Below are 13,111 nucleotides of genomic sequence, written 5' to 3'. Positions count from 1 at the left end.
GCACAGGTAAACTCTACGTCCACGGCACACACATCCCCCTCCACACCCAGCACGCCACCGCCAGGGATGCCCAGGGACGCCCAGGGACACCCGCACACATAATAAAAGGCTCCAGCAGTGAGGACCCAGGTCAGGGTACGAAGCCTGGGCTTCAGCTGGGCCTGCCTTGGGGAGAAGCCAACCCTCTGTGACCTTCCCGTCTCGCAGGGACCTGAGCAGCTGGTGAGGCCAGATGCCACCTGTGACCCCGTGGGAGCCCTCCTAAGGGGGTGTCTGGGTCCCTGGGCACCGTGGCCCCGTGGGAGCCGTCCTAAGGGGGTGTCTGGGGTCCCTGGGCACCGTGGCCCCGTGGGAGCCCCTCCTGAGGGGGTGTCTGGGGTCCCTGGGCACCGTGGCCCCGTGGGAGCCTCTCCTGAGGGGGTGTCTGGGTCCCTGGGCACCGTGGCCCCGTGGGAGCCCTCCTAAGGGGGTGTCTGGGTCCCTGGGCACCGTGGCCCCGTGGGAGCCTCTCCTGAGGGGGTGTCTGGGTCCCTGGGCACCGTGGCCCCGTGGGAGCCTCTCCTGAGGGGGTGTCTGGGTCCCTGGGCACCGTGACCCCGTGGGAGCCCTCCTAAGGGGGTGTCTGGGTCCCTGGGCACCGTGGCCCCGTGGGAGCCCCTCCTGAGGGGGTGTCTGGGTCCCTGGGCACCGTGGCCCCGTGGGAGCCCCTCCTGAGGGGGTTTCTGGGGTCCCTGGGCACCGTGGCCCCGTGGGAGCCCCTCCTGAGGGGGTTTCTGGGGTCCCTGGGCACCGTGGCCCCGTGGGAGCCCCTCCTGAGGGGGTGTCTGGGGTCCCTGGGCACCGTGGCCCCGTGGGAGCCCCTCCTGAGGGGGTGTCTGGGGTCCCTGGGCACCGTGGGCCCATGGGAGCCCTCCTAAGGGGGTGTCTGGGTCCCTGGGCACCGTGGCCCCGTGGGAGCCCTCCTAAGGGGGTGTCTGGGTCCCTGGGCACCGTGGCCCCGTGGGAGCCGTCCTAAGGGGGTGTCTGGGGTCCCTGGGCACCGTGGCCCCGTGGGAGCCCCTCCTGAGGGGGTGTCTGGGGTCCCTGGGCACCGTGGCCCCGTGGGAGCCTCTCCTGAGGGGGTGTCTGGGTCCCTGGGCACCGTGACCCCGTGGGAGCCCTCCTAAGGGGGTGTCTGGGTCCCTGGGCACCGTGGCCCCGTGGGAGCCTCTCCTGAGGGGGTGTCTGGGTCCCTGGGCACCGTGGCCCCGTGGGAGCCTCTCCTGAGGGGGTGTCTGGGTCCCTGGGCACCGTGACCCCGTGGGAGCCCTCCTAAGGGGGTGTCTGGGTCCCTGGGCACCGTGGCCCCGTGGGAGCCCCTCCTGAGGGGGTGTCTGGGTCCCTGGGCACCGTGGCCCCGTGGGAGCCCCTCCTGAGGGGGTTTCTGGGGTCCCTGGGCACCGTGGCCCCGTGGGAGCCCCTCCTGAGGGGGTTTCTGGGGTCCCTGGGCACCGTGGCCCCGTGGGAGCCCCTCCTGAGGGGGTGTCTGGGGTCCCTGGGCACCGTGGCCCCGTGGGAGCCCCTCCTGAGGGGGTGTCTGGGGTCCCTGGGCACCGTGGGCCCATGGGAGCGCTCCTAAGGGGGTGTCTGGGGTCCCTGGGCCCCGTGGTCCCCTGTGAGCCCCTTCTAAGGGGGTGTCCGGGGTCCTGGGGCACCATGGCCCCGTGTGAGCCCCTCCTAAGGGGGTGTCTGGGTCCTGGGGCACCATGGCCCCGTGTGAGCCCTCCTAAGGGGGTGTCCGGGGTCCTGGGGCACCATGGCCCTGTGTGAGCCCCTCCTAAGGGGGTGTCTGGGTCCGGGGGCACCGTGACCCCGTGTGAGCTCCTGTGAGTGGTTCAGTGTGATGCCTCCAGGCAGACCCTGCCAAGCCACGTTCTGGAATCCTCCTCCTGTGGCCTGAGCCAGCGAGTCGGCCGCAGACCCCGCCTGGGGAGGCAGACGGGAGCCCCCCCCACCCCCTGCTCAGTGGTTTTGCAGCCGAAGCCTCCTTTTCTCCAGAGCTGGTGCCCCGTGTGCTGGCTTCTCCGGCCATCGGGCCCACGCGCTCAGCAAGACGCCGCGTGTGGGCGGCACCAGGACGGGCACGCTCTAGGGACACAGCCCCGATAGGCTGGCGCCAAGCCGCAGGCGGAGGGGCTCGGCGTGAACCCTGGAGGGCAAGGGCTGGGCGCCAGGTGTGGAGCCACTGCTGGGGCGCTGGTCCTTACCGTGCACAGAGCCCGCCTGTGGGAAGGGTCCCGCATCACTCGTGCAGGGACAGCAGTGGCGCCCCCTCCTGAAGGCATCGCAGGGAGGCGCCTCAGCACCGGGCCAGGGCCAGGCAGGGCACGGGGGCTGCAGCGTCCTCCACTACCCTCCAGCCCTCGTGCCGGCCTGGCTCAGCATCTCCCCGACCTCTCCAGGCATCTCCCCCGACCCCGCCCGGCACCTCCCTGACCTCGCTCAGCACCGCGGCCCACAGCCAGCGCGGTCTCCCCGCCCCTTCCCCGTCCAGTCTCAGACGCTCCCACACGCTGGCGCAGCTTCCCCTGGACGCCTCCCTGGGGTCTCTGAGGCCCCTCCAGGCCCAGGGCTGCCCCCCGTCGCCCACCTCTGAGTGGTGGCCAGGCCTGAGTGGTGCCAGGGGCTCCGTCCCCCAGGGGCCACCCCACATCCGCAGCGGAAATCACCGTCCACGCACCTCCCCAGGTCTGCCTGCAGGCCAGGGCCCTCCTGCAGGCTCCCCACGGGTGTCCAACCACCCACCGTCCTCTTCCCGGGGACGTGCACGCATCACCCTGAACCCGGCACGCCCAAGACGCCATCGTCCTGAACCCGGTACACCCAACACGCCATCACCTACAGCCCAGCACACCCAGCACGCCATCACCCTGAACCCGGCACACCCAACATGCCATCACCTACAGCCCAGCACACTCAACACGCCATCACCCTGAACCCGGCACACCCAACACGCCATCACCTACAGCCCAGCACACTCAACACGCCATCACCCTGAACTCGGTACACCCAGCACGCCATCACCTACAGCCCAAAACACCCAGCACACCATCACCCTGAACCCGGTACACCCAACACACCATCACCTACAGCCCAGCACACCCAGCACGCCATCACTCTGAACCCGGTACACCCAACACGCCATCACCTACAGCCCAGCACACCCAGCACGCCATGGTCCTGAACCCGGTACACCCAACACGCCATCACCTACAGCCCAGCACACCCAGCACGCCATGGTCCTGAACCCGGTACACCCAACACGCCATCACCTACAGCCCAGCACGCCCAACACGCCATGGTCCTGAACCCGGCACGCCCAGCACAGCATCCCGCCTCCCAGCCAGGCCACACGCCTAACTCAGCACCACAATCCTCCCGGCTGTTCACCCCTCAAATCAAGGGGTGCACTGCAATCCCTCCTTCGCACAGTCCTGCCAGATCCTTCTAGAACAGGAAGACGAACGTAAGTGAAAAAACTGCAAATTTGAGCAAACTGAATCCAACAACATAAACACAACAGGACCCCGTGGGGTTCAAGAATGAGACTTAACATTTGGGGAAAAAAATCCCTGTGATCTTCATACAATAAACTTTAAAAAATATGACCGTTAATAGATGAAGAAAAAGCCGTTGATAAAATCCAGCGCCATTCACGTCAAAAACTCCCAACAAGCCACGAAGAGGAGGGAGCGTTCTCAGCCTGACACGGGGCGTCTACACAGGCAGGGTGTCTACACAGCCAGGGCCCGTCAGCTCCCCTCCAGGGTGGGTGTCACGCTCCTCCCAGCGAGGGGAAGGCAGCCAGGCTATGGCCCCCTCCCCCGCCAGCCCACGTCCTACGTCAGACAAGACGACGACACCAGAGACGTCGGATGAGAAGAGACGCAGAGACATCGCCGGCCGTCATTTGCAGCGTCTCTGTGCCCGGTTCAGGCCGGCTCACGCTCGCTGTTTGAGCAGATCAATAACCCGACAAGCTCTAGCCAGCCTGGCCAGGACAGAGGGAGAAGACACCAAGTGCATGGCAGGGAAGAGACCCAGTGTCACCAAAGGTCCCCACCGTCGCTGTGCCCCCAGCCCCGCCCACCAGACCCCACCAGGCGCCAGGGCTCGGAGGCAAAGTCCCCGGGCGCCCAGGGGACTGAAACCTTCGGCGCAGCAGCAGAGCCCGACACCTGCCGCCTGGCAGCGCACGGTTTCCACGGTTTCCAGGCGGGACCACGCCACGTCCCCACCAACCACATCCCTGCCAACGACGGCCACCTCTGCAGAGCAGGGGTCAAAGGTGCTGTGATAACACAAGACCCACACGGGAGTCAGCGAGGACAGGAAGTGAGCGCACGGTGTCCATCCTGACTCAGGTGTGGCAGCTACGCAGGGCCCGGCAGGCACGCATGTCACCTGAGCAAGCCACCAGGGCTACTCAAGAACCAGAAATATATATATATTTTTTTCCAAGTTGTGTGTGTAATTTCTTTCCCAAGGCTGGTAAGTTGCTAGAACATAAATGCATAGTAAGCTGTTCGCCCCAACTACGTCATGGACAGGAAGGGCCCCGGGGATTCCCTGTGGCCCAGGGCAGCGTGAAGACGGGACTGAGACGCCCAGGCTGACCCAGGGTGCGGGCACCTCTGCCCTGACTCCCGCCAGCCCTGCCCTGGGCTCTGTCTGCACAGTGCTCTCCAGCTTCCTGCACCGCTTTTTTTTTTTTTTCTTTTTTTGAGACAGAGTCTCGCTCTGTTGCCCGGGCTAGAGTGCCGTGGCATCAGCCTCGCTCACAGCAACCTCAAACTCCTGGGCTCAAGCAATCCTCCTGCCTCAGCCTCCCGAGTAGCTGGGACTACAGGCATGCACCACCATGCCTGGCTAATTTTTTCTATATATTCTTAGTTGTCCAGCTAATTTCTTTCTATTTTTAGTAGAGACGGGAGTCTCGCTCTTGCTCAGGCTGGTCTCGAACTCCTGACCTCAAACGATCCTCCCGCCTCGGCCTCCCAGAATGCTAGGATGACAGGCGTGAGCCACTGCGCCCAGCCTGCACCGCTATTTTTTAATTTAATGTGTAAACGGAGATTCGTTCAAGCGTTCCCACACACAGGGGTACAGAGAAGTCTCTAGCTCACCTTGTCTCTCTCCGTCAGCCCCACACCCCACCCACAGCCACACCAGTTTCTCTCTGCGTCAACGAGCAAATGCCAAGGCGTGTGCTTACACCCCATTTAAAAACACCGGGGAGGCCGAGGCGGGAGGATCGCTGGAGCTCAGGAGTTCAAGACCAGCCTGAGCAAGAGCGAGACCCCCGTCTCTACTAAAAATAGAAAGAAATTAGCTGGACAACTAAGAATATATAGAAAAAATTAGCCAGGCATGGTGGCGCATGCCTGTCGTCCCAGCTACTTGGGAGGCTGAGGCAGGAGGATGGCTTGAGCCCAGGAGGTGGAGGCTGCAGTGAGCTATGATGACGCCACAGCCCTCTAGCCCGGGTGACAGAGCAAGACTCTGTCTCAAAAACAAAAACAAAAAAACCCAAACAGTGGAAGCAGCCGTATGCCCAGCTTTGCTCTGCTCACGCACCCCTCTCCTGTGTCCTCTCCCCGTCAGCACAGAGACAGCCTCCTGGGTATTTTCGACCCTACGGCAGACCTGTGTGACTGGCCACCCCTGGGCTTGCTCTTCCAGACAACACAGCCACGAAGACCCCTCCACGCCTCTCATGGCACACACGGTCCCCCACGGCGCTGCCAGATCAAAGGGGACACACGTCTGTGACTGACGCCGCTGAAGTGTGGCCAGCTTACCTTGGCCCGGCTACCACAAAAGCGCCTTTTCCTCCACCGTCCCCGACAACAGTGTCAGCAAACGTCGGGGTTTACCCATCTGACGGGACGATGAGATCCAACAGCAACTTTAATTTGTACCTTTCTGACCGTGACGGAGGTGGAGCACCTTTTCGTATCTTTGAGGGGCAAAAATACTTCTTTTCTGGTGAGTTCTCTGTGCAGAGGCTTTGCCCACCATTTTTGGTCTTTTTCTTCCCAATGTCCAGGGCCCCCCGTATTGCAGACCTCAAGAGTTTGGTCCTGTGTCCCCACTCACCAGCTCTTTGTTTGGTGCACGACGTCTGTTAACACGTGTGTGTATCTGTGTGCAAGCATGAGTCACCTGTACTCTCTCATCTAACACATCACGCACACGGATGCCACGTGTAGACCCGATCACGCACTCCGTGGCTGCAAGCTGCCGTGGACAGACGCTGCCGTCGGGGGGAGAGCGAACTCTGTTCGGAGGCTCAGCAACCCTTCCCTTGAGTGTTTGGAGACGAGAGGTCCCAGCCTGGTGACGGGGACGCACGTACCGAGGGACACACAGGCCGACCGGGAGGACAAGCTTCCACCAAGAGTGACGCCGCGCTCTAGTTTCACAGGCTGAGCCGCGGGTCAGGGAGGAGGAAGCACACGGGCCATTCTAGGAACCGCCCCAAAACCGAGGTGACAAAGCCGCAGTCCTGCCAGGGCACAGTGAGGTCACCTGTGGCCACACAAGGTCTGGCTCATGTCATGTGACACCAAGGTGACGTGGCTGCAGGACCTCAGGACAGGGAAGGCGGGAAACGAGGGTCTGTGAGCCTGTGCAGACGGAATTTAAACACGTCACCGACGTCTAAGTAAAAACGAGGTAAAACTGTGCGGTGCAGGGGCCGTCCACTGTGCAAACACGCCCGACCGCGTGGCCCACAGCAAGCGGCGTTTGCAGCCACGCATTCTGCACGCGTGGGACTAGAACGGCACCACAGCCACGCGTGAGGAGCCGCCATCGCCGCCCATGAGCTCTCTCCTGAAGGTCGGCGAAGGCGGGTCTGCGTGGGGCTTCGCGACGTGCAAGAATTGGAATCCGGTTACAGAAAGTAGGATTTTAACGGCCCCGACTGTAGCCACACCTGGATAGTGTCCAAGGTGCCCAAGTGAGATCCCAGCTGTATACAGTGACACCGGCTCACGAGTCCAACCAGAGCTGACAGAGTGCTCCTCCCAAAGGCTCTCGGGGCGTCCACCACCCAGATGTCTCCAGGGGCGCCGGCCGCGGTGACAGGAAGGAAACGGGAAGGAAGCCGGACCGCCGAGACTGGCCTGGCTGGGCTGAGGGGTTCGTGGTGGACGAGAAGACCCCCGAGTAGCCCTCAGGCAGACACAGACTCGCGGGGACGACGTACAGATCACGGCACACCCTGTTTCCCCTTCTCGAGAGCTGCTCCGAGACGGCCACCGATCCAGCCACGTTCCAGGGCAAGAAAGCCACGCACAGCACGCACCAGAGCCTGAACTCGGATGCACATGGGGTCAGGCAGCCTCTCAGACCCACCTGGGGTCACGCAGCCCAGAGGCTCCCAGGCACAGGCAGCCGCGGCAAGGCCACCATCTTCAGGCTGCTCCTCGCACCCTGCCCGGAAGGGAACCGCCACATAAGCGGCTGCGGTGTCGGTCCCCAGACCTGCTCGTCAGCGCTCCTTGGGGACACACACCACTCAACCTCTCTCCAAGAAGCCCTCACAACTGCTCTGCCTGGTCTCTGTGCCTGGAAACAGCCCACCGCTCATCTCTTCCCTGCCCACAGCTCCGAGGTCTCACCTGTAAGATGGTCACACGATGCCACTGAAGTCCCCTGCACGGCCGTCACTGTGACGCACAATTGGACAGAGAGTGCTCCCTGCCTGCCTGGGCCCCGGAGTGTGGCACAGGGAAGGGAGGAGGGGGGCAGGGAGGAGGGGGGTCAGGGAGGAGGGGGGGTCAGGGAGGAGGGGGGGCCAGGGAGGAGTGGGGTCAGGGAGGAGGGGGGTCAGGGAGAAGGGAGTCAGGGAGGAGGGAAGGCAGGGAGGAGGGGAGGCAGGGAGGAGGGGGTCAGGGAGGAGGGGTCAGGAAAGAGGGGGGTCAGGGAGGAGGGGGTCAGGGAGGAGGGGGTCAGGGAGGAGGGGGGTCAGGGAGGAGGGGGTCAGGGAGGAGGGGGGTCAGGGAGAAGGGAGTCAGGGAGAAGGGAGTCAGGGAGGAGGGAAGGCAGGGAGGAGGGGAGGCAGGGAGGAGGGGGTCAGGGAGGAGGGGTCAGGAAAGAGGGGGGTCAGGGAGGAGGGGGTCAGGGAGGAGGGGGTTGGGGGGGCAGGGAGGAGGGGGTGGGGGGGCAGGGAGGAGGGAGTCAGGGAGGAGGTGGGTCAGGGAGAAGGGGGCAGGGAGGAGGGGGCAGGGAGGAGGGGGGCAGGGAGGAGGGGTCAGGGAGGAGGGGGGTCAGGGAGAAGGGAGTCAGGGAGGAGGGGGGTCAGGGAGAAGGGAGTCAGGGAGGAGGGAAGGCAGGGAGGAGGGGAGGCAGGGAGGAGGGGGTCAGGGAGGAGGGGTCAGGAAAGAGGGGGGTCAGGGAGGAGGGGGGTCAGGGAGGAGGGGGTCAGGGAGGAGGGGGGTCAGGGAGAAGGGAGTCAGGGAGAAGGGAGTCAGGGAGGAGGGAAGGCAGGGAGGAGGGGAGGCAGGGAGGAGGGGGTCAGGGAGGAGGGGTCAGGAAAGAGGGGGGTCAGGGAGGAGGGGGTCAGGGAGGAGGGGGTTGGGGGGGCAGGGAGGAGGGAGTCAGGGAGGAGGTGGGTCAGGGAGAAGGGGGCAGGGAGGAGGGGGCAGGGAGGAGGGGGCAGGGAGGAGGGGGCAGGGAGGAGGGGGGCAGGGAGGAGGGGGCAGGGAGGAGGGGGGTCAGGGAGAAGGGAGTCAGGGAGGAGGGGGGTCAGGGAGAAGGGAGTCAGGGAGGAGGGAAGGCAGGGAGGAGGGGAGGCAGGGAGGAGGGGGTCAGGGAGGAGGGGTCAGGAAAGAGGGGGGTCAGGGAGGAGGGGGGTCAGGGAGGAGGGGGTTGGGGGGGCAGGGAGGAGGGAGTCAGGGAGGAGGTGGGTCAGGGAGAAGGGGGGCAGGGAGGAGGGGGCAGGGAGGAGGGGGGCAGGGAGGAGGGGGCAGGGAGGAGGGGGGCAGGGAGGAGGGGGCAGGGAGGAGGGGGGCCAGGGAGGAGGGGCAGGGAGGAGGGGTCAGGGAGGAGGGGGGTCAGGGAGGAGGGGGGTCAGGGAGGAGGGAGGTCAGGGAGGAGGGGGGTCAGGGAGAAAGGGGGCAGAGAGGAGGCGCCCAGGGCAGGGGACGGAAGTGGCTGCAGCTGGGGCAGGACAGGTCCTCCTGAGCGCAGCAATCTCAGCAATGCCAGCGCCTGCCGCTGTGGGAGCAGGGGCCCCCGGGTGGGAGGTCTGCGACCCCCAGGACCCCAGGCCTGGGAGAGACTGGCAAGTGGGGGCAGCGCTCACACCCACCACGGCCCTGACTCAGGCCTTTCCCCCAGTCCCCACGCCTGCTCAGGCCCCGCCTGGCCACTCCCAGCAGCTGCTCTGGTCCCAGCAGCCACAGGTCGTCCTGACAGACCCCAGCAACTGCGCCTGCTCAGATTCTGCATCCAGGTCACAGGTCACAGGTCACAGGTCGTCCTGACAGACCCCAGCAACTGCGCCTGCTCAGACTCCACACCCAGGTCACAGGTCATCCTGACACACACCCGCAACTGCGCCTGCTCAAACTCCACACCCAGGTCACAGGTCACAGGTCGTCCTGATAGACCCCAGCAACTGCACCTGCTCAGACTCCACACCCAGGTCACAGGTCACAGGTCGTCCTGACAGACCCCAGCAACTGCGCCTGCTCACACTCCGCACCCAGGTCACAGGTCACAGGTCATCCTGAGAGACAGCAGCAACTGCCCCCGCTCAGGTTCTGCATCCAGATCACATGTCACAGGTGGTCCTGACAGACACCAGCAACTGCGCCTGCTCAGACTCCAGCAACTGCGCCTGCTCAGACTCCACACCCAGGTCACAGGTCACAGGTCGTCCTGACAGACACCAGCAACTGCACCTGCTCAGACTCCGCACCCAGGTCGCAGGTCACAGGTCGTCCTGACAGACCCCAGCAACTGCGCCTGCTCAGACTCCACACCCAGGTCACAGGTCACAGGTTGTCCTGACAGACCCCAGCAACTGCGCCTGCTCAGACTCCACTCCCAGGTCACAGGTCACAGGTCATCGTGACAGACCCCAGCAACTGCGCCTGCTCAGACTCCACACCCAGGTCACAGGTCACAGGTCATCGTGACAGACCCCAGCAACTGCGCCTGCTCAGACTCCACACCCAGGTCACAGGTCACAGGTCGTCCTGACAGACACCAGCAACTGCGCCTGCTCAGACTCCACTCCCAGGTCACAGGTCACAGGTCGTCCTGACAGACCCCAGCAACTGCGCCTGCTCAGACTCCACACCCAGGTCACAGGTCACAGGTCATCCTGAGAGACAGCAGCAACCGCCCCTGCTCAGGTTCTGCATCCAGATCACATGTCACAGGTCGTCCTGACAGACACCAGCAACTGCGCCTGCTCAGACTCCACACCCAGGTCACAGGTCACAGGTCGTCCTGACAGACCCCAGCAACTGCGCCTGCTCAGACTCCACACCCAGGTCACAGGTCGTCCTGACACATAACAGCTACTACTCCTGCTCAGACTCCGCACCGAGGTCCCAGGTCACAGGTCATAGGCCGTCCTCACAGACAACAGGAACACCCCACCTGAACCCCCCCTGCTCCCGCAGTGGCCCCTCACCGATATCTGACTCGGTAAGTCTCTCTGTGGTCCCCAACCAGAGAGAGCCACCTCCCCACCTGCGGCACAGAGTGGGCCCCGGACAGCGGGTGATTGGATGCGTGTCAGCGCTTTACCCAGAGGGCAAACACCTGTCCCTTTGTTTCAGAACATCAAGAGGTGCACTCCGGTAACAGGGTGCTGCATCTCCCTGCGTCTGCAACGTGTCCTCCCTAAGGAACCTGTCACCTCTCTCACACTGCAGGGCATCCAGGAGTTGAGCCTTTCACGAACTCCCCCCGCAAGGGAAACGGCGGCTCACGCAGCTCTGGTGCGGGGTCTGTGGAATTCACTCAGGGACAGCCGAGTCCTACGTGAGCTCTGGGCACCACCTGTCACAGTGACCCAGGGACCCAGACTCACCCACCCTTCTGCGGACGACACTAAAAATACTCCTTAGCATGTTTGCAGATGGCTTCCCGGGGGCATCCGTAGGCCGGCGAGGAAGGGAGGAATTCTCGAGCCACAGGTGCCGGGAAGGAGGAACCCGGCAAAGCCATCGGGGCCTGGGAAGGTTTTGCCCTCAGGAGTGCGGGTTGCACGGGGCAAAGTGAGGTCACAGCCTTGCAGGGCTCTGGGGACAGGACGCAGAATCCAGGGTCCTCAAAGGAAGCTGCCCCGTAAGTGGGGATCCCAGGAGCCTTCACCTTCAGTGAGAATGAACTAGAGATAAATACCGCCCCAACCCCTAACTCCGGGAATGAAAGGGAAACTGCAGGCCTCGAACTCGGTGCCGCACCGGGAGCTGGGGAAGTGGGGTGGGGGCCTCCCCGAGAACGTACAGCCACAGGCAACACTCACGCAGGTTTCCACACCGAACCTACGACACCTGGATGGTCCAAAACTCTCGAGCCACAAATGTAATGTTGTCCCCAGACTGGCAGCACCTGGAAGCAGTAAGATCGTCTTGGGGAAATCTGAGACTCAAAAAAATCCTGAGACAAAGTTCCAAGAAAAATGAGTAGTTCATAGGCAAAAATCACCAAAATGCACAGACATAAAGTACACTAATGAGACCCAGACCTCAAAGCCTTCAGACTCTCATATTATCACAATATACAACACATACACTTCGTACATTTTAAAAAATAAAAGAGAAGCTTGGAAATACGAGCAAAGAGCAAGTACAAACAAGCTCAAATAAAACTTCTAGAAGTGAAGAAACAGATGAACAGAAAACACAGTTGGGGCTGGGCACGGTGGCTCACGGCTGTAATCCCAGCACTCTGGGAGGCCGAGGCGGGAGGATCGCTCAAGGTCAGGAGTTTGAGACCAGTCTGGGCAAGGGCGAGACCCCCGTCTGTACTAAAAATAGAAAAATTAGCCGGCCATGGTGGCGCATGCCTGTAGTCCCAGCTACTCGGGAGGCTGAGGCAGGAGGATCGCTTAAGCCTGGGAGTTTGAGGTTGCTGTAAGCGAGGCTGATGCCACAGCACTCTAGCCCGGGCAACAGAATGAGACCCTGTGTCAAAAAAGCAAGATGTGCACATAGACTTGTTGGATGAGGTAAAGAGCAGATCAGGCCGGGCGCGGTGGCTCACGCCTGTCATCCCAGCACTCTGGGAGGCCGAGGCGGGAGGATCACTCGAGGTCAGGAGTTCGAGACCAGCCTGAGCAAGAGCGAGACCCCATCTCTACTAAAAATAGAAAGAAATTATCTGGACAGCTAAAAATATATATAGAAAAAATTAGCTGGGCATGGTGGCGCATCCTGTAGTCCCAGCTACTGGGGAGGCTGAGGCAGGAGGATAGTTTAAGCCCAGGAGTTGAGGTTGCTGTGAGCTAGGCTGACACCACGGCACTCTAGCCTGGGCAACACAGCGAGACTCTGTCAAAAAAAAAAAAAGAAAAAAAAGCGCAGATCAGGCTGGGCGTGGTGGCTCACGCCTGTAATCCTAGCACTCTGGGAGGCCGAGGTGGGCGGATCGTTTGAGCTCAGGAGTTCGAGACCAGCCTGAGTAAGAGCGAGACCCCATCTCTACTAAAAATAGAAAGAAATTATATGGACAGCTAAATATATATATAGAAAAAATTAGCCGGGCATGGTGGCGCATGCCTGTAGTCCCAGCTACTTGGGAGGCTCAGACAGGAGGATCGCTTGAGCTCAGGAGTTTGAGGTTGCTGTGAGCTAGGCTGACGCCACGGCACTCACTCTAGCCTGGGCAACAGAGTGAGACTCTGTCTCAAAAAAAAAAAAAAAAGAAAGCGCAGATCAGACACAGCGTAAGGGAGCTTAGTGAGCGGAAAGGAAGAAGTGAAGCCAGTGTTTACAGTGCAGCCCCCAGACCTGCAGACAGGTGCAAAGAACCGAGGGTCTCAGTGAACCCCAGCAAGATAGTAAAAGCAACCCAGACACACAATGACAACGTGGAAGAACAC

The 13,111-nt window shown here is 62.4% G+C and overlaps 1 protein-coding gene and 1 long non-coding RNA gene across 6 annotated transcripts in view; one reads left to right on the top strand and one right to left on the bottom strand.

Moving 5' to 3' along the window:
• The window catches only part of PPP2R3B (protein phosphatase 2 regulatory subunit B''beta), a 55,978-nt gene that overhangs the window by 22,229 nt on the left and 20,638 nt on the right, over positions 1-13,111 (bottom strand). The gene's annotated exons all lie outside the window — the stretch shown is intronic.
• Positions 9,447-10,635, top strand: LOC138378082 (uncharacterized). Of its 4 annotated transcripts, XR_011231926.1 has the most exons (5): positions 9,447-9,637; positions 9,709-9,765; positions 9,925-10,109; positions 10,181-10,365; positions 10,437-10,635. It is a non-coding gene; the product is annotated as an uncharacterized lncRNA (long non-coding RNA). The 4 variants fall into 4 exon arrangements; XR_011231924.1 differs by lacking the exon at positions 9,709-9,765 and having other exon boundaries at positions 9,447-9,701; positions 10,437-10,634; XR_011231927.1 differs by lacking the exon at positions 9,709-9,765 and having other exon boundaries at positions 9,449-9,637; positions 10,437-10,634.

The sequence above is a fragment of the Eulemur rufifrons genome, chromosome 30, assembly GCF_041146395.1.
Source record: "Eulemur rufifrons isolate Redbay chromosome 30, OSU_ERuf_1, whole genome shotgun sequence".
In the NCBI taxonomy this organism is placed as follows: domain Eukaryota; kingdom Metazoa; phylum Chordata; class Mammalia; order Primates; family Lemuridae; genus Eulemur; species Eulemur rufifrons.
The sequence above is the reverse complement of the archived record's forward strand: the minus strand, read 5'-3'. Positions and strand labels throughout refer to the sequence as shown.